The 21,994-nt window shown below is 33.8% G+C and overlaps 1 protein-coding gene across 3 annotated transcripts in view; it reads right to left on the reverse strand.

Annotated features, from left to right (window-relative positions):
* The window catches only part of LOC145259615 (FMRFamide receptor-like), a 906,472-nt gene that overhangs the window by 423,627 nt on the left and 460,851 nt on the right, over positions 1–21,994 (reverse strand). For all 3 annotated transcript variants that reach the window (XM_080117271.1, XM_080117272.1, XM_080117273.1), the window contains one exon: positions 14,434–14,505. The gene's annotated coding sequence lies outside the window, so the exon portion shown is untranslated. The remainder of the gene's footprint in view (positions 1–14,433; positions 14,506–21,994) is intronic.

The raw sequence follows: 21,994 nt of genomic DNA on the forward strand, positions 1-21,994 counted from the left end.
AATTAAAATACAGGAAATGCTCGTTGTAATTTAGATATATAATAAGCTCGATAGTTAAATGTCCTAGAGCTAATTCAATATTAAGTAATGTGATTTATAATTTAAAAGTTTTAAAATTTTTAAAATTTAAAAATCAAAATTTAATTAAATTAAAAATCAGTTTCATAAGAAGGAACAACAACAAAGTCAATTATCTGTACGATCGTTTCGGAAATCCGTGCTTTTTATTTGTGGTATACATGAAGTCACGTAGAATAATTATACATAGTTTTTTTGGTAAGCACGGTCTCCTCATCAGCAAATTTAGGAGGATTTCTATTGAATTGAAAAGACACCAAAAATAAACCTAGCATTAAAAGTAAGGCAGATGAATCTGAAAAATTGAAGTAAAAGGTTTGGATATAAAATTTATAAGAGAATTAATAAGGAAATTGGTATAGGTTAGAGATAGAAATGAGTAGAAAAAATATATATATTTTTGAATTTACATAATAAATTTGATTTAAAAATATATAGATATATAATTACCTTTTGGTTTTTCTTTTTTTGAAATCAGGAACTGTATTTAAAGTAGTCATTTAGATGTTTGCTATAGCTTTTTATTTTATTGAATGATGAATTTTAAAAGGGCGACGCTCGTGCAGTAAATTGTTTCCGTTAGCTTATTTTGATTTAGAGACGGATTTCCGAAACGATCGTACAGATAATTGACTTTGTTGTTGTTCCTTCTTATGAAACTGATTTTTAATTTAATTAAATTTTGATTTTTAAATTTTAAAAATTTTAAAACTTTTAAATTATAAATCACATTACTTAATATATATATATATATATAGAATTTAGGAAAACTCGTTTCCGGAAAACTCGTCTCCGGAAAACTCGTTTCCGGAACACTCGACCCCGGAAAACTCGACCCCGGAAAACTTTACCCCGGAAAACTCGTCCCCTTTCGCTAGGTAGGAAAGCTGGTCCCTTATTGAATAAATATCGATTGAAAACACATTTTATGATCGTTCTTGAAAGAGATATTGTTTTTTTTTAAATAGACAATAGCCCCCCATAATATTTTTTTAAAATATTTTTACTTGTTTAATGTTTTTTGTTGTTTGTTTTTTTTTAAATAAAATCTATTTTCTAAGTGTCCGTTTTTTACCTAACTGGCTAAGTTATTAGTGATTTCACTTATTTTAACGCGTTTATTATGTTCATAAACGAGACTGCATGCTTTTTTTATATTAATATAAAAAGAATTTACTTATTTACTGTTGTTTATAAAAGGGTAAAATCGATTTTTCTACCTCGCCGACTATGTTGTTTGTTGTTTAATTTATTTGGAATTGTTTAATCGGTAAAGAAAAAAACATAGAAAACAAACAAAAAGCCATGTCGAGTGTTACGTGAGAACGAGAAATAATTTCCGGTATATCTTAGAGGTCTTGATAATCGCTAAAAAATAGAAAATTAAAGAAATTACTGAGGGAGATTTGATTTTAAAAAGAAAATAAAAAAATTAATATTTTTTACATATAATTTAGAGAGGGGGGTAAAAACTATATCTCCCTCCGAAAAACAACCAACAAAAAATGAAATTAAAAAGATTCTTGATAAACGATAGCGGAGTTTTCAATAAACTTGATTGATAAATTTATTTAGTGATTACTTTTTCTCTTAATGATTTATTTTAGAATTTTGAAGTAAAAATTAAAAAAATTAAAAATGAGTTAACGAGAGATTGTTAGCACACGGCATCTCTCGCGCCAAAAAATATTTCGCTTTTAATTTATTAGTAAATTTTTGCAAAATTTGACAGGACGACAATAAATGTTGATAATTGATAAAATTATAATTTTAAATAACGCATGAGTGCATTTGGTATGAGAGAAAACAAAAACATAACAACAAAAAAACTATCATAATTAAAAAACCAAAACAAAAAAGTAACGAAGAATCGAATCGCTCCCTGTTTTTTAATTTTTGTTTTGTGTTTTTGTTTTTATTTTTATGACTCCAAAAAACATCGTTAAAATAAGAACAAAAAAAAATTGTAATTAACTTTTTATGAACATAATAAACGCTTTAAAATAAGTGAAACCACTAAGAACTTAGCCAGTTAGGTAGAAAACGGACAATTAGAAAATCGATTTTATTAAAAAAACAAACAAACAAATATTTTTTTAATATTATGGGGGGCTAGTCTATTTAAAAAAAAATATCTCCTTCAAGAACGATCAGAAAATGTGTTTTCAATCGATATTTATTACATAAGGGACCAGTTTTCCTACCTAGCGAAAGGGGACGAGTTTTCCGGGGTCGAGTTTTCCGGAGACGAGTTTTCCGGGCACCATATATATATATATATATATATATATATATATATATATATATATATATATCATGTGCAGATCATCATATAATGATTAGATTACTCTGAAAGACATTAAAACATTTTTTTTTAAATAAGCGTTTTAAATTCAACTGTATTTCTCGCGATTAACTGTGGCCGAATGGATTAGATCCTTATTAATCAAGCCAGAGATAGCTTCTCTTGCCAAATTCTTGCAATCGGTTATTAGATTCATTTGTTTTACTCTAAAAAGAAAAAAAATAATGCAGAAATATTACTACTACTGCTACTACTACTACTACTACTACTAATAATAATAATAATAATAATAATAATAATAATAATAATAATAATAATTTAGCCAAAGATAGAATTCACCAAACATGGATAATAGAATGCTTAAAGATGTATAAAATACCAAGCATGATCATCCACGTGATAGAAAATGAAATGAGAACATGAAAACTAGAATTGACAGCTGATGGGCAACACATAGCAGAAATAAACATACAAAGAGGCATCCTCCAAGGAGAGTCACTATCACCATTACTGTTCATCATAGCTATAATGCCCCCTGAACAATATACTGAGAAAGTGGCAAGCTGGATACAAGTTCTCTAACACGGAGGAAAAAATGAACCACCTGATGTATATGGACGATCTGAAACTTTTTGCAAGGACCAAAAGTGAACGAGAGACATTAATAAACCCCACTAGGATCGTCAGCCAGGATATCCGAATGGGGTTTGGTATGGAAAAGTGCGCACTACTAGTTATAAGAAAGGGAAAAAAGAGATGGCAGAAGGTGTGGAACTACCCAACCAAACTGAGATGAGGGCACTAGGAGAACAAGACGCCTATAAATACTTTGAAGTACTAAAAGCAGACAGCATCAAAGCAACAGAAATGAAAATACTATAGACTGTTTATAGGGTGGACTAAAGAGGAACTGAGACAACTTGATCAGAAGACCAGGAAACTCATGATCATGCACAACGCACTACACCCGAAGGACGATGTTGACCGACTCTACGTAAAAAAGAAAAACGGTGGGAAAGAACTGGTATGTATACAAGACCGTATGAATGACACCAAAATGAACTAGAAAAATACAAAACACTGAAAAAATATCCATGGCAGTGAGAGACGCTGAAAAAAAATCAATAAAACAGAAAACAGAGAGTCAAAGGATAAGGCAGGAAAAGAAAAGTGTGAAGAGAAACAACTACACGGAAGATTCATAAGGATGACAAAAGATGAAAATAACGAAAAAACTTGGACATGGATGCGAAAAGGACACATAAGCCGAGAAACTGAATCCATAATAACGGCAGCACAAGATAACAGATAAGAACCAACCAATCAAAGCAAAGCTCGACAAAACACAAGAAAACAGCAAATGCAAACTCTGTGGTCAAAGAGACGAGACGATAAACCATATAATAAGTGAATGCAGCAATCTAACCCAAAAGAAATACAAGAACAGGCACGAGCAAGTGGGAAGGGCAGTATACTGGGAATTATGCAAACAATTGCATCTCGAACGCACAGACAAGTGGTACAAACATAAGCCGGCAACAATACTTGAAAACGAGAATTACAAAGACCTATAGGATGTGAACATAACATACAAACCGATAAACCCATCAAAGCAAGAGGACTGGATGTTGTAATAATTAGCAAGAAAGAAAAGTCCAGTCAAATCGTAGAATTTGCTGTTCCAGCTGACCACAGGGTGAATGTCAAAGAAAAGAAGAAACGGAACAAACACACAGGCTAGCTAGAGAGCTGAAAGGGATATGGAAGAGAAAGAAAATCAAAATAATACCTCCAACAGTAGGAGCATTAGGAACAATCCCGAAAAGCTTTGAAAAAAGAATGGGAAAAATTGAAATCAAATGAATGACTGGAGAAATACAATGAAAAACAATCATGAAAAAAGCTGAAATATTAAGAAAACCCCCTTGAATGAGGAGACTAACACACAGGAGCAACAAACGCAGGCCAGACAAACTGCTGCAGAGGCAAAACATGAAGCGCTACATGGAACCAAGCACATTGAAGCCGCATATCTATAAGTTCTTAAACCCCATCCCATTATCACATCGCTGCCCCCCCACTAAAAAAGGGTGAGACCAAATAGCCAAGTAGCGTCAAGGAAGAAGGACTGGCCGAGGAACTGACTAGACCTCTGTTGGATAAGTGTTAAGAGAACTGGAACCTTCGGGAGGCTTATTGCCACTCAAATTCCAGTGAATACCAATAGCCGCTGCTATCGAGAAATCAATAGCAAGCAGCTGTTGCGATAAGGCAAATTTATTTGCAAATGTTATCGAGGGAGATGGAGATTTCTGGAAGTCTAAGGAGACTCGTCACTCAGCTTCCTGGGAACACCACAGGCTATTTTCAAGGAGAGATATTTTATGACCTGTGCGAAAGCTTCTTGTGAGCCATAATAATAATAATAGCAAATGTGTAGATTAAGATCTTTAGTTATCATTAGCCTCCCCACCCCTCAAATAAGATTCTTCTTTTTTTAGGCGATTCCCGTGAAATTTATTTTAGGCGATTACTTTGAAAACTTTGAACAAATTATCGCGACTTGTCTTTTTTAGTTAATTCGCAATTGTCACATTTAGTTTATTTTTGGTTTAGAAATAAAGTTCTCGTAAGAATTCTGCAACCATTTGCTAATCCACCAGAAAATAAAAAGGTGGTTTTTTTTTCACTTTTCAGGTCATTACGTGTAAACAGCCTGAAAAATAAATAAAGAAAACAACAAAAAGTCAGTTTTGCATATGGGAATGGAAATTAATGGAAAATGATCGCTCTTTCGGATCAGAAAATGTTTTAAGGATGTAGTCAATTTTATTTATTTTAAAATTGTAGACATGTTAATGTTTCTGATCCAAATTTAGTATAAAATATATCGGGTTTGTATTGCTGTACACATAGATTCGAAAAAGTTGTCAAAAACAAATATATAACAAATAAATGTTATCAAAGGCAAGATAAGTTTCTCTACTACCAAACTGGATATATTTTTTGTGTTTTTATTCAATGTAACATGTTTATTCAGCTCGAAAAACAGTCTGTGTTTACCGATGTATTGGAAAATTCAAAATGGCGCCAAACACTCTCTTTAACATGGTAAGTTTGGGAAAAGGTGTTATAAATAATAAACTAGACAAAATACTATTAAAACACACCGAATATATGTCAACTTATGTCACGGTAACATATAATGAGCGAATTTCTAACAGTATTTTGTCTAGTTTATTATTTATAACATCTTTTCCTAAACTTACCGTGTTAAAGAGAGTGTCGGGCGCCATTTTGAATTTTCCAATACATCGCTAAACACTATATGCTTTTCGAGCTGAATAAACATGTTACATTGAATAAAAACACGAAAAATATATCTAGTTTGGTAGAAAAGTAACTTATCTTGCCTTTGATAACATTTATTTGTTATATATTTGTTTTTTTTTGACAACTTTTTCGAATCTATGTGTACAGTAATACAACCCCAATATATCATTGCAAAAAGTCATACAAAACACGCCTTCTTGTAGTACTAACTTTAAGTCCAGCCAGTAATGCAAAAACATAAGGCGATTACGAGTGGTTTTATGACATAGTCGGTCAGACTTAGGATTAGTAGTAAAAAATTTGGTTAATTGCCCTAAAAGTTAGTATGGCCTTGAAAAAGGGGGCCATTTTACACTATATTTATATGTGCAATTTACCCCACTCTAAATTCTACAATTATTATTTGTTTTCTTTTTTAGTGTTCACACACAATCGCCGAAAAAAAGTATAATCTCATTGAAGGGGTGATTTTTAAATGTACATATAATTTCTTTTTTATGATTTGATAAATTTCTAAACGTTCATACTTTTACAGCTTATATACCAAGTTTTGATTAACTCATCATGAGATCTTTAGTAATTGTCTGTATTTTTGAGATGAGGTGTTTTAATTCATTGAGATTGTCGGACAGACTTCCTCATCTTGGTTGTTATTGTCACAGTCGTGAAGTATTTCTCCTCCACTGACAAAGAACAAGAAATAGAAGTACAGCATCTGAAGAACATATACTACACTTTGATCTTGACCCGAAGGAAAAAAATTCTTATTAGTCTTATGTTTTTGGTAACAGTAATGTACTATGCACTACTATAATTTGTAAGAAAAAAAAACACTTTAAAATAAGTAAAAACAAAAACGTGTATAAATGTAAGGTAAAACGTAATTTATCTTGCCTTTGATAGGTAATAAGATAGTCGAACTTAGGAAAACTCGTCAACGGAAAACTTTTAAAACAAAATCTCCCTCAGTATTTTCTTTAATTTTCTATTTTTTAAACTTTTAAAACAAAATCTCCCTCAGTATTTTCTTTAATTTTCTATTTTTTAGCGATTATCAAGACCCTAATATGTGATTCCGCCATGTCGGCCATGTCGGAAATTATTTCTCGTTATCACTTATCAATCGAGCTTACTTTTTGTTTTTACTGAATAAATGCATTTTTTTTACTGAATAAACGCTTTAAAATAAATTAAACCACTAACAACTTGCACAGCTAAGTAGAAAAATCGATGTTCTCCTTTTAAAAACAACAGTAAATAAGTATAAATATTTTTAAAAAATATGATGACGTCTGTGCTCTCGTTTTTGAACTGAATAAACGTTTTAAAATAAGTGAAATCACTACAACTTATCCAGTTAAGTAGAAAATGAACACTTAGAAAATCGATTTTTCCCTTTTAAAAACAACAGTAAACAAGTAAAAATATATTTTTAAATAATTTGTGGGGTATAGTTTCTTTAAAAAAACGAAAACAATATATCTTTCAAGAACGGTCATAAAATGTGTTTTCAATCAAGATTTATTAAATAATGGACGATTTTTCTTACCTAGCAAAATGGACGAGTTTTCCATGGACGAGTGTTCCGTAAATGGAGTTTTCCGGGTACCAAGATTTTCGCCCGAAATGCTTTTCTTTAATCCCTAATTTACACAAGCATACTATTTTTCTAGTAATTATTTTTCCATTGATTCATTTTCTATAATTTAAAGTTATACTAATTTCGACAGGACACGTTACAACGTAATATAGTATTCATCTTAAAAGATGAAGAATCTTCACAAGCACTTTACCTTGTAATTTTTTTCTGCTGAATCATTTTTCATATTTTTTAAAATTCATACAAATGACATGTATGTGATGTTGTCTTCACCTAAAATGCACCAGTTTAAAAGATTCTCAATTTACACAAACTGTTACAGAATGGATTGAGAGAGAGAGAGAGATTGAGGGAGAGAGAGAGAGAGAGAGGTGAGTAAACGTTGAGTGTAGATACGTTTACCAGAACCGAGGGTCAGCTGACCAGATTACGTATGAGTGATGTGGTCAGGTTGGCTAGATCTGTGAGACTGGATTTGGGCTTTGAAGAAGACGGACGGATTAATAGCTGTTCCCTCCCCTTCACTGGGGGTGGGGGACGCTGACGTGTTCAAACCAAGCAAGATTCACTTCCATATTCTGTGTCGACATCTGGAAGGAAAATAAAAAACTATAAAACCAATTCATCGTCTTGGAGTGATAAATCTTCGTCTAACAGGTACCAGTCTCCCTCCAAGAGATGAATTCCAGATGGATCACATCGACGACACATGAAGTAAGGTATGTCGAAGAAAATGCATGTAACACACACACAAAAGCATATGAACAATTAAAGATGAACACACACAACCGCATATGAAACTAGACGATCATACGCACACGGAATTCTTTTATGACACGCATAATCTCCTTTCATTCTAATAATAATCATTCCATGACAACAAATACAATTATGGTCCTCCCCTTTTATTTTATACACCAAACGTCAATTTGGCGCCCCTCTATGATAACCCTAGTGATAACTTCAATGAGAAAACTATGTAACAAAACGCCCTATTTTTTTGTCTTTTTCTATTGCTCCATTTTCTGTAAATTATTGAATTTATACTGATTTCAACATGCCAGGTAAGTACGTAATAATGCTTTTGGCTGAAATCTACAGACGCACCCTATTTTTCTTGTAATTATTTTCTATTGCTCCATTTTCCATATTTAAAAAAAAAACTTTATACGAATTTCGATAGGAAATGTGATATGTAATAATATTTTTACCTGGAACGTGTAGGTATGAAAGATCCTTAATCCACACAAGAGGGCTTCCAGAGCACTAATAAAATCAAGTTTCTAATCACCGACATGAATAATTAGTATGAAAATATATCTTCCAATAACGTGGCAACTAGACACAGTTTTAATATAATACCATGACATATAAATAGATGATATTTTCACCTGAAATGCGTCCGTTTGAAAGATCACCAATGTACACAAAGAGGCCATCAAAGCCGTAATAAAACCAAGTTTATGATCTTCCATAAGCTTTATTAGTATGAATAAAATATTTCCTCAAATAACGTGACAAACAGACACTTTTAATATAATGACACGATACGTAAGGCGGTAAGGATTTCATCAAAAATGCGTTGGTTTGAAAAACCACTGATCTATCTATTATGGCGATTAGTGCATTTCGATATGTCATATTCCATTTGTCTTTTTTACAAATCTAGTCGCTCTATATTCTAGGAACGTGGAAGAAAATATGCATAGAAATATCTACATACTAGCGGGGGTACCCGGCGTTGCCCGAGTGTTTGTTTCCGGGACGGGGGGGGAGTTTAAAAAATGTTATGGTAGGTAAGTAGGAAGGATCAAACCCGGAGTCATGAGTAAAAGTAGGAAAATAAAGTGTGAAAAAAAACAAAAAGAAAAACATCTGCAACGTTAACAGTTCGGCCACCAAGAAAAGTCCATTCCAGTTGTTTCGGAAAAAAAAAAACAAACAACAACTACGGTAGGTCGGCGCGAACGTGAAAATATAATGTGAATTGTCCAACACGCTAACCACTACACCACAGAGCACTGCAACTTAGTTTAGTGATTTTAAATAACTTCACATGAAAGAACTACGAAGCCAAACCGGTGTTCTCTTCTCAACTGTTCCTTGTGAACGATCCCCGAACGGTGTTAAGTGGTGGCAGGGGGAGGAGGAATTTATTAGAGATAAAATATTTTACCACTTCCATTGATCTTAACCGATTTTGGCCGTGACTTCTCAACAGAAAAAGTATAGAAATCTAAGATTATCGAGGAATTTGAGAAATAATAAGCCTATAACACACCTCAGATATTGTTCTGCCGTTTGTGCATATTATATTTGCATGAAATATCTTGATTTTTAATCCTATTAATGTCAAAATCAGACGGGGAAAAATGAGTTCATTTTATTTATATAGATAGAAGAAGATAGATAGAAGAAGATAGAAGAAGAATAGAATAGAAGATAGAAGAGAAGAAGATAAATGTCTACACACACACACAAACGCATATATATATATATATATATTTATATATTCGTTGTTCATGTGTTTTTCTTAATTATCAATAAAATACTTATCTACGGACACGTGTTTCACCTTATCTATCTTCACTAATGTTGCTGACTATAATTTAGCTAAGCTATGAAGTCTCGGCTTAACTTACGAGCTTTTTTACCACCTTCATTTTATATTAAGTTATCATCGTTTATTTCTAGCGATAACTGAACTTCGGTATGCGTTATTCCCTCTGGAAGTTTTTTTTTTAAGAAGTCGTCTTCTTTACATTCCTTTTATTGGAATCAATAAAAACTTGACATATATTTAAGGTGATAAAATAGCTCGTAATTACGGCCGAGGCTCCGTAGTAAACCCGACCACAAGACCTGTAGTGGAAGAATCGAACCTCAGTATAGTACACATCGCTGATAAGCCATAGATACGGTAAAACATGTGTATAATTTATATAAGTAAAAATGCATAAAACAACGATATATGTATATGTACGAAATAATAGCAGACTTATTAAGTTTGGATGGAAATTAATTTGCATAGTCTACTCGTAGTTAATGGTGTATTAATAGTTGTATTATATACACTACTGATCCAAAATTTATGACCACTTAAAAATCTTTAAAGAGAAACCTTTTTTTTTTAAGTATGGATTTTAAACTCTTCCGATTACGGTTACTAATACTACAATGTAAAAGGTTATGCAAACAAAAAGGTACATTCCAAAAATATTATTTAAACATTTTCATTTTTATTAAATTAGGCTTTTTACACATGATCCAAATTATAAGACCAAAGGTATAGATTGTTAGATTTATGGTAATTCTAATGTTTTTAGTTCAGTGAGAGATTAGCAATCATTGTGTAAAGGTGTTACCATGCCTAAAGCAAGAGAACTGAAGTTAAACACTCTCGAATTCTAGGATTCCATAAGCAAAGTTTGTTACAGCGAGCGATAGTAGCTAAGGTAAATCGTAGTAAAACTGTTATTTGCAACTTTCTAAAGAACACTGAGTATTATGGAAAAGCAAAATCCTTAGGTATACATATATATACACGAGGGGCGTACAATAATGCCCCTGACCCACTTCCAGTTGTCTGATCTAGCTGAAATTTTGCATGTGCAATGATTTATATCTCTACGGGTTATGTAGAAAATTACATCTCTGAACTAATTATGATTTCTATTTTACAGGTGTTTGAACTGAGTCAGGTGTGAAATGGAGCCTGTTAAATGTCGAGCAGTGATCCGGTTTTTGTATTTGAAAGGACGCACATCACAGGAGACTTTTGATGAAATGAAATAAACTTGTGGTGATAATGCCCCATCATATGACCTTGTAAAACGCTGCCATCGTGAATTCAAACATGGCCGAAAGCCTGTGGAAATAGCTCCCAGACCTGGTCGCCCCCCTTCTGACATTTATGAAGCATCTGTCCGTCAAGTTGAGGCTGCCATTTTGGAAGATCGGCGCATTACTATTCGCCAAATAGCCCAAGATGTCAAGAGTAGTACAGGGTCTGTAGAAACTATCATTCATGACAATTTACATATGCATAAGCGTCTGTCAGAGTGATTCCCAGGTTTCTCACACCATTTCAGAAGCGAGAACGCGTCGAGTGCTCGAGGATGAATTTGGAGATGTGCCAAGAAGATGAGTCAATGTTTTTCAATAAACTGATTATACAGGATGAAACCTGGGTCCATCACTATGATCCAGAGACCAAAGCCCAGTCAATACAGTGGAAGCACTTGGGCTCACCACCTCCAAAGAAGACAAGGGTGCAGCCCTCCGCTGGCAATGTCATGCTCACAGTCTTCTGGGACCATGACGGGTACTGATGACAGATTCCTGGCAAAGGCTACCACAATCACAGTAGCCTATTATGCTTCACTTTTGAGGAAATTAAGGAAAGCTATCAAAATCAAGAGACGGGGCAAGATCAGCAAAGGTACCCTCCTCCTGCAGGACAACGCTCCGGTCCACAACTCGCATATCGCCAGATCAGAAGCACGAGCGTGTGGTTATGAAATCCTTCCCCATCCTTTCTATTCTCCTGACCTTTAACCTTCTGACTTTCACCTCTTCCCAGCCATGAAGTTGTTTTTGAAAGGAAAGCGTTTCCCAGATGATGCAGCCTTAATTTCTGAAGTCACGTCGTGAATGGAGGACCAACCTGGCGTGTTCTACAAAAACGGTCTCCAGAGCTGCATCAAACGATGGGAGAAATGCATAACTCTGGGTGGTTCCTATATAGAGAAAGACTAATAACTGTGCCAAGTTTCGTTGCTCTCCTGTTATGGGAAGTGGGTCAGGGGCATTACTTATCGCACGCCCCTCGTGTATATATATATATATATATATATATATATATATATATATATATATATATATATATATATATATGTATATAAATTCAGGTTTGAGATGTTCAAACGTAGTGACTAATTAACACACCCAGGTTATTAGATAGTGCGCGATAAATAGAACAAAATATTTTTTATTATTTATTCAAGGGTAAACAGTTACTTATGGTCGCTACAAACAGCCATCTGTTTCAGTCAATAAGACTTCGTCAGGCGACCCGGAACCATTTGACGCTCGACTAAAATAGATGCCTGTTTGTACCGACCATATGTAACTGTTTACCCCCGAATAAATAATATATACATATATATTCATATTTATACATATATATATACATATATATATATATACATATATATACATATATATCCATATATACATATATATATACATATATACATATATATACATATATATATCCATATATATATACATATATATACATATATATACATATATACATATATGCATATATATATCCATATATATATGCATATATATACATCTATATGCGTATATATACATATATATATACATCTATATGCGTATATATACATATATATATACATCTATATGCGTATATATACATATATATACATCTATATGCGTATATATACATATATATACATATATATATACATATACATATATATACATACATATACATATATACATATACATACATATACATATATACATATACATACATATACATATATATACATATACATATATATACATATACATATATACATATACATATATATATACATATACATATACATATATACATATACATATATATACATATACATACATATACATATACATATACATACATATACATATATACATATACATATATATACATATACATACATATACATATATATATATATATATATATATATATATATATATATACGTAGTGCGTTCAATAAGTTTCCAACCTTTTTGGTACGGGCATTTTTATGGATAGTACACACATGAAACTTTAGTCACCTTTGAAGTAATCTCCTCTGACTGAAATACAATTGTTCTACCGTTCTTACAACTACTGGAAGGCCTCATGGAAATTTTCTTGTGTGAGCCATTGACGCTTTTCACAGATTCCTTCATCCCCTCAATTGTCTCATAAATACAGCCATCTATGTTTTCCTTGAGATTAAGAAATAACCAAAATTTACAGGGAGCAAGGTATAGACTGTAAAGTATGTGTGAAACGGTCTTGGTGTCGATTTTGGGCAAATAGTTTTTTATGAAGAACAGAGCGTATTTAAGTTAAACTTCGCGATCCTATGTTTCTCGCGAATGTGCGTACTGTTCACACACTGACACCAAACCATGCACTTATTGCCTCTATAGACACACGATGGTTCTTATACATGAAATTCTTTATTTGGCCAATCAACCGTAGTTCTCCATCTCTCTTACTCCAACCACACCTACCATCAAATTTCACAAACTCTCCTCCTTCTATGAATCTCTTATGCCACTCTAAAACTGATGCACGATTCATACAAGATAGTCCAAATGAAGAATTCTGGAGAATTTCATACGTTTCTGTGTCATTTTTTTTTTAAAGTTTAAAACAGAATTTTATTGCATATCGTTCTTCTAAATTATCTTCACGTCTAGATTGCATTTTTGAAATTTACCAGCTGCAATAATCAGGCTTTAGTAACACGCATTCCAGTTCCTGTTGTAGTTTAAGCTTAAATGGAGTCGTCTCATAAGATGTATAGCAATTAAATTACTGAATTTTCAATGGTCTACGACGATTTTTAAATGCCTATACAAAAAAAAAGTCTGGAAAATTACTTAAGGTACTTTGTATACTATGAATAGACCAAACAAGTTAGGGGTTTTTTTTTATATCATGATAAAAGCTTGAAATTAGGTAAGAAAAGACACAACAAGGCGACAACCACTTGGCGGGTTTCTTTCCTGGGTCGAATGAAGTCAAACCGAGAAACAAATCAGTGATACGCGGCTTCCTTATTCAGCGGCGTATTGATTTCATGCTTCCTGTCAATAGCAAGTTGTTTGTTAATCTGTTGTGCAAATCTGCCAACAATGATTTCTTGTTTAAATATATGCATTCATGGCAGCGTCTTGAATTGTACTTTTCCCCCTCATCATACTTGCGTTTATACACTATTACTAAACCAAAACGGAACCCAAACATTAAAAAAATATGTCTCTTTCTTTTTTCAACCATCCGGTGTGTGTGAAATAGAATAACGAAACATATACTCACGACAGTTCACCGTAAATTTTTACTGGATTTGTTCAAGCATTAAATTCTCCAAATAAATAGGGGGTAAAATCTCTGAAAGAATAAAAAAGAAAAATATAAAACTAAAATTTGGCGCTTAAAAATTAAAACGTCCAACAGGTTTGCGTATTTTCAAAATTTCCGTACACCACTTGGACCCAAAGTACTTGGTAAAATTCGGTTATAAGTCACACTCTTCTGGAGGTTGAATGATCAATCCTCAGTGCGGGCGACACTCAAAATACTATTATGAATTAACTCGGGTTCATACCAATTCATGGCTGACAGAACGAGACCATGCTACCTCCGGTTTCCGTTGTTCATTTTGCTAGATAATTCGCCATAGTAAATGGATAAGAGAAAGTGCTGTTCGAAATCCCATGTAGATTACCGAGTTCGAAGGTTCCCGAGTTCTGACAGAAAGATTTCAGAGTTCTGACAGAAAGATTCCCGAGTGCTGTCAGAAAGATTCCAGAGTTTGATAGAAAGATTCCCGAGTTCTGATAGAAAGATTTCCGAGTTCTGACAGCAAGATTCCCGGTTAGGAAAAGATACACATAAAAAGGGCGTAGATTACATCGCCCGAAACGTTATGGAAATTACACTCAAGATGGGAACAGAAGAGCAAATCAATAAAAACAATACAAAAAAGTCAATCCTCATCTCCAAAGTTCAAGAATGTTAAATGTTGTTTCCAATTGCATCAAGTCTTAAATATTAAAACATATTTCAACGCATTTACGAGAAGACCGTTTCTTTTTATCTTCATTTTTATGTGATTGTCCTTTTTGAGACGCCATCTTGATTTTTTTTAGTCGACGTTGTGAAAATAACACTCGAGATGAGAACAATAGGCGGAAGAATCGAAAGAAAATGCGTATTTTTTGCCATTAAAACTCAATTACTGTTTTTTGGATGAGTACATCATATATTACTGATTGAAAAAAAAAAACGCTGCTTTATATCGTGGCGAATTGCTTAAATGTGTGTCTAGACGGTACTTTTGCCCTCGTGCTTCTGGCGTTAAAAGCTCCTTTAACATCATAAATAATAAACCAAGTGCTTCCGTCTCTCTCAGGAATCATGATACACATATTTTTTATATGACCAATCTAGTAAGTTATTTCATTTTCCGTTACGGTTGCTAAGTGGTTGAACAACAGAGTCCTCCAAGTTCGAATCCAGTTAATTCCACATAAACAGTCTAATAAAACAGCACCTAACTTTGCGCCTTAGCTCCTGAAATTGTAAAATTGTTCTAAAACCAACGCACGTTGCATGCAGTCTCAGTCGCAAAGAAGTTAACGAATAAAAAATAACTTCAACTGGATTTTTCTCTGTAGCAACATTTCATCATTGTTTCAGCTGTGAATACACACACGTAATCTAAGACAATCTCCACGCCTCTCCCGAGATCTCGAACGCTATCTCGTTCTGTGATCCACGTCTCACGTGTGATCATTTTCTTTTTTATTATAGACTTTTTCTTTGCTGGTGACGCAATTTTGCTTGCACTATATTACAGAAAAGAATGTAAACAATATAATCTTCTTTTATAATAAAGTAGACATAATTTTCCCCTCTGGACGAAACTGTCGTAGGTTGACAATAACAGATGGCACACAGAAAATTATTACGTTTACGCCATTAGTCATTACGTTATCTAGCTAGGGAACGCAATTACATACACATTACTTCGTAATATTAAAATATTACCTTTATTCTGATGAGCGCCATGACCATCATCATCCTAACCTACAAAAAAGGTAGCAAAAATTTCACTTTCTCAATACCGAGTGCTCTTACGATACCATTCTACACCGAGTGCATTCATATTTTTTCTTACTTTTCTGCATGTTAACCATCATTAAATGACTACAGATCCTATACACAAGAGCATATTCTTACCCCTTACATCCAACACAAACAATGATTACTCCCTTTAAAATATCCGACGCCGCTGATTGGATGAAAAGTATTCATTATACAATTCCAAAATTCTGTTATTCAGCCATTAAACGAACACTTCGAAACTAAATACGTTATTTCTGTACGTACAAAATCTTCTTACGTTTTATTTACATATATTTCAGGACATTTTCACGCTTAAAATACTCTTACATTTTATTGCTTATTTGTGAAAATATTACACTCCAAAACAATAATAAAAGAAACTTTTTCTAACACGTCAGTTACAGTTAACCTTTTCTTAATTGAGCATCCATTAACGCGTTTTCGAGCACGGTAGCGACCGAGACAGAGACAAAGATAGATAGATAGATAGATAGATAGATAGATAGATAGGGAAGGAGGGAGGGAGGGAGAGAGAGAAATAACGCATAAGTTACATTTATCGTTGGATTTATTGTGAACCCAACGCGTTTGCTATCACGGAAACGACAGAGAGAGAGAGAGAGAGAGAGAGAGAGTTATATCTGTTTCTTATGTTCATTCGAACACAATTTTTATTTACTATATAGACACATAACAATTTAATAAAAAAAATAGTGTAAACCTTGCTAATAACTTCATATTACGATTTACACAAATAGCGCGGTATACACCACTTCATTTTACATAATAAATGCAAGTACTTGTGAATAATTTGAACCAGACGTAACTCAACGCCGATCGGCGTTGCTCGGAACAAGACGTTCACCGTCGAGCTCCGCCGATTATGAAAGCCTAACAAACGCTGCTAAAAAAAATTGAAGTAAACATGTACATATAATAATTTTACCACAAGTAGTAGTAGTAGTAGTGATAATAATAATAATAATAATAATAATAATAATAATAATAATAATAATAATAATAATAAACCAAGAAACAACTACCTACAGTAAGAAGTTTTTTGTTTTATTTTTTGTAATATTTTTTTTTACTGTAATTTGCTTTGTTTTTTGGTGCAACGAAAAATTAAAAACAAAACGGATAAGCAAAGATTTTCTTTTTTGCTTTTTTTTTGTTTTTGTTTTTGTGTAACAATTTAAAAAAATCCTTTTTTTGATATCGGGAGCTTGGAGAGGGGTGTCTATTCTGAAAGCCGTTCTTAACATGGGTAGGTAGGGGAGTGCTTTTCTCGAAAGCCGTTCTTTAACATGCGTGGGTTGGTGGGTTTTATTTCGAAAGCCGTGCTTAACATAAGGAGGTGAAGGGACATTCAGTGCGCATGCATTTCCATCCACATCCATTCTTCTCAGATCTTCTTTTGACTTTTTTTTTTCTTTTTTTTTCAGCAATTAAGTTTTTGTTCCTGGCAACATGAGATCACTTGTTCCGGCGGAATCAAATATTTTTCCAAACTGGAGATATTCATTTGTTTTGTTTACAGTTTTCGGAAAAAGCTGTTACATGTGTGTGCTACTTAATTCAATGATCTTTATTTTCTTTCCAATTTTTACTTCGAAAATTCGTCTGCAACTTTGCAGTGCATTGATTGGCTGATCGACGTCTTACGTCACATTACAATCAAAATGTTCCGAGCAAAGCCGAGCAGACGCTGAGTTACGTCTGGTTCAAATTATGCAAAAGTATCAAATCCACAATGATTGACATTTAAAGTGTTGTGTAATGATTTCGTAAAAAACACAATAACACTCCCAAAACATATATTATTTTTTTCCTAACACGCGAGTTAAATTTATCGTTGGCTTAACATGTGAGTTAAATTTATTGTTGGCTTAATTGTGAATCCTTTAACGCGTTTTCGAGCACAGTAACGACCTAGAGAGAGAGAGAGAGGGAGACGGAGAGAGAGATAAAGAGAGAGAAAGAGAGAGAGGGAGAGAGAGGGAGAGAGGGGGGAGAGATCAGTTTTTGTTTTCATTTGAACACACTTTTTATTTACTTTAGACACACCTAACAATTTATTAAAAAAAGATATTGTAAATCTTGAATTTAAGTTGAAAATACTATTTTCGAAAATAGCACGGTAACATAAGTGCATAAACAATACTTTATTTTACATATTTCATTTTCTAAGGACCGTTTGAATAAATTCACAATGTTTGAAATTTTACGTGTTGTGTAATTATTTCTAAAAAAATACAATAAATAGATGTTACCATGAGTAGCAGTTAATTAGTTTTTAGAAATCATTACACATCACTTTGCATTTAACTCATTTTAAATTTATTCAAAGATTCATTTGGAAATGAAATACGTAAAATTAAGTGGTGCTTATGCACTTATGTTACCGTGCTGTTTTTGACAATAGTATTTTCAAGTTAAATTCAAATTTTGCATTTTTTTTAATCACAATGTTAGGTGAAAGTACACAGTAGTTACAATACACTCGCCAGTTCGGTAACATAAGTGCACGCACGATAGATCAATCCCCCTCAAAACTATATATAATAAAATGATTGTATAAATTCAAGTTTTACGATATCTTTTTTGTTTATTTAATTGTTAGGTGAAAGTACAGAATAGTTACATAACACGCGCCAGCCCGGTAACATAAGTGCATAAGTACCAAAAAGTGATATCGTATTCTGCTAAATCCATAACAACCGGCACTTGATTACATGGTTGCTTTTATTGTCGCTACCCCGTAATCACGTGATTAAAATTTTACCAGACGAAAAGTTGGGAGGCGAAACAGTCACGAGAACGAAGATTGCATTTACATTGTCCACAAATAAGTAGTCTTTCAAATTAAAAAAAAATTATAGAATACTTGCGTTTACTTGTGAACAATTTGCGTTTACATAAAAAAACACATTATCGTTGTATGCAAATAAGTAGTTTTTAGACTATTAATCAATATAACTTTATTTTTACTATTAGAATAAAAAGTCCCGTTCGGTTAAATCAAGGTGATTAAGCAAAAAGTTATGTTATAGAAACTACAATAACGAAATTAATAAGCCAAAAATAATTTTTGGCTTGCATACGTATTCGTTACCTATTTGTGTGATAAAAAGGCTAATATTTTACAGAAGTTTTCAGGCAATGTAGTCACCGACGTTCCTTTTTTTTTAGGTGAAAGTACAGAATAGTTACATAACACGCGCCAGCCCGGTAACATAAGTGCATAAGTACCAAAGAGTGATATCGTATTCTGCTAAATCCATAACAACCGGCACTTGATTACATGGTTGCTTTTATTGTCGCTACCTCGTAATCATGTGATTAAAATTTTACCAGACGAAAAGTTGGGAGGCGAAACAGTTCCCTTTTCTTATGTTTACAGTTTTTTTCCCTTGATCGACGCAAACCCTATAATTAAAAGTGGATCTTAAAGGTCACCACGGGTATCTCACAAACACGCATTACTTACAAAACACTCTACGCTAACATGTTAAGAATGGCTTTCAAAATAATAACATTATTTCAGCAAAAATTACATAAGTACAAAACATTTACATTTTTCCGACCGACACTGCACACCTAAAACATTTACATTTTTTCGACCGACACTGCACACCTAAAACATTTACATTTTTTCCGACCGACACTGCACACCTAAAACATTTACATTTTCCGACCGACACTGCACACCTAAAACATTTACATTTTTTCCGACCGACACTGCACACCTAAAACATTTACATTTTTCCGACCGACACTGCACACCTAAAACATTTACATTTTTCCGACCGACACTGCACACCTAAAACATTTACATTTTTTCCGACCGACACTGCACACCTAAAACATTTACATTTTTCCGACCGACACTGCACACCTAAAACATTTACATTTTTTCCGACCGACACTGCACACCTAAAACATTTACATTTTTTCCGACCGACACTGCACACCTAAAACATTTACATTTTTTCCGACCGACACTGCACACCTAAAACATTTACATTTTCCGACCGACACTGCACACCTAAAACATTTACATTTTCCGACCGACACTGCACACCTAAAACATTTACATTTTTCCGACCGACACTGCACACCTAAAACATTTACATTTTTTCCGACCGACACTACACACCTAAAACATTTACATTTTTCCGACCGACACTGCACACCTAAAATATTTACATTTTTTCCGACCGACACTGCACACCTACAACATTTATATTTTTCGACCGACACTGCACACCTAAAACATTTACATTTTTCCGACCGACACTGCACACCTAAAACATTTACATTTTTTCCGACCGACACTGCACACCTAAAAAATTTACATTTTTCGACCGACACTGCACACCTAAAACATTTACATTTTCCGACCGACACTGCACACCTAAAACATTTACATTTTTCCGACCGACACTGCACACCTAAAACATTTACATTTTCCGACCGACACTGCACACCTAAAACATTTACATTTTTTCCGACCAACACTGCACACCTAAAACATTTACATTTTCCGACCGACACTGCACACCTAAAACATTTACATTTTCCGACCGACACTGCACACCTAAAACATTTACATTTTCCGACCGACACTGCACACCTAAAACATTTACATTTTTTCCGACCGACACTGCACACCTAAAACATTTACATTTTTCCGACCGACACTGCACACCTAAAACATTTACATTTTTTCCGACCGACACTGCACACCTTAAACATTTACATTTTTTCCGACCGACACTGCACACCTAAAACATTTACATTTTTTCCGACCGACACTGCACACCTAAAACATTTACATTTTTTCCGACCGACACTGCACACCTAAAACATTTACATTTTTCCGACCGACACTGCACACCTAAAACATTTACATTTTTCCGACCGACACTGCACACCTAAAACATTTACATTTTCCGACCGACACTGCACACCTAAAACATTTACATTTTTCCGACCGACACTGCACACCTAAAACATTTACATTTTCCGAGCGACACTGCACACCTAAAACATTTACATTTTCCGACCGACACTGCACACCTAAAACATTTACATTTTCCGACCGACACTGCACACCTAAAACATTTACATTTTTCCGACCGACACTGCACACCTAAAACATTTACATTTTTTCCGACCGACACTGCACACCTAAAACATTTACATTTTTTCCGACCGACACTGCACACCTAAAACATTTACATTTTTCCGACCGACACTGCACACCTAAAACATTTACATTTTTCCGACCGACACTGCACACCTAAAATATTTACATTTTTCCGACCGACACTGCACACCTAAAACATTTACATTTTTTCCGACCGACACTGCACACCTAAAACATTTACATTTTTCGACCGACACTGCACACCTAAAACATTTAGATTTTCCGACCGACACTGCACACCTAAAACATTTACATTTTTCCGACCGACACTGCACACCTAAAACATTTACATTTTCCGACCGACACTGCACACCTAAAACATTTACATTTTTCCGACCGACACTGCACACCTAAAACATTTACATTTTTTCCGACCGACACTGCACACCTAAAACATTTACATTTTTTCCGACCGACACTGCACACCTAAAACATTTACATTTTTCCGACCGACACTGCACACCTAAAACATTTACATTTTTCCGACCGACACTGCACACCTAAAACATTTACATTTTCCGACCGACACTGCACACC

The sequence above is a fragment of the Euprymna scolopes genome, chromosome 35, assembly GCF_053919585.1.
Source record: "Euprymna scolopes isolate OS-2025 chromosome 35, ASM5391958v1, whole genome shotgun sequence".
Taxonomy (NCBI): Eukaryota; Metazoa; Mollusca; class Cephalopoda; order Sepiida; family Sepiolidae; genus Euprymna; species Euprymna scolopes.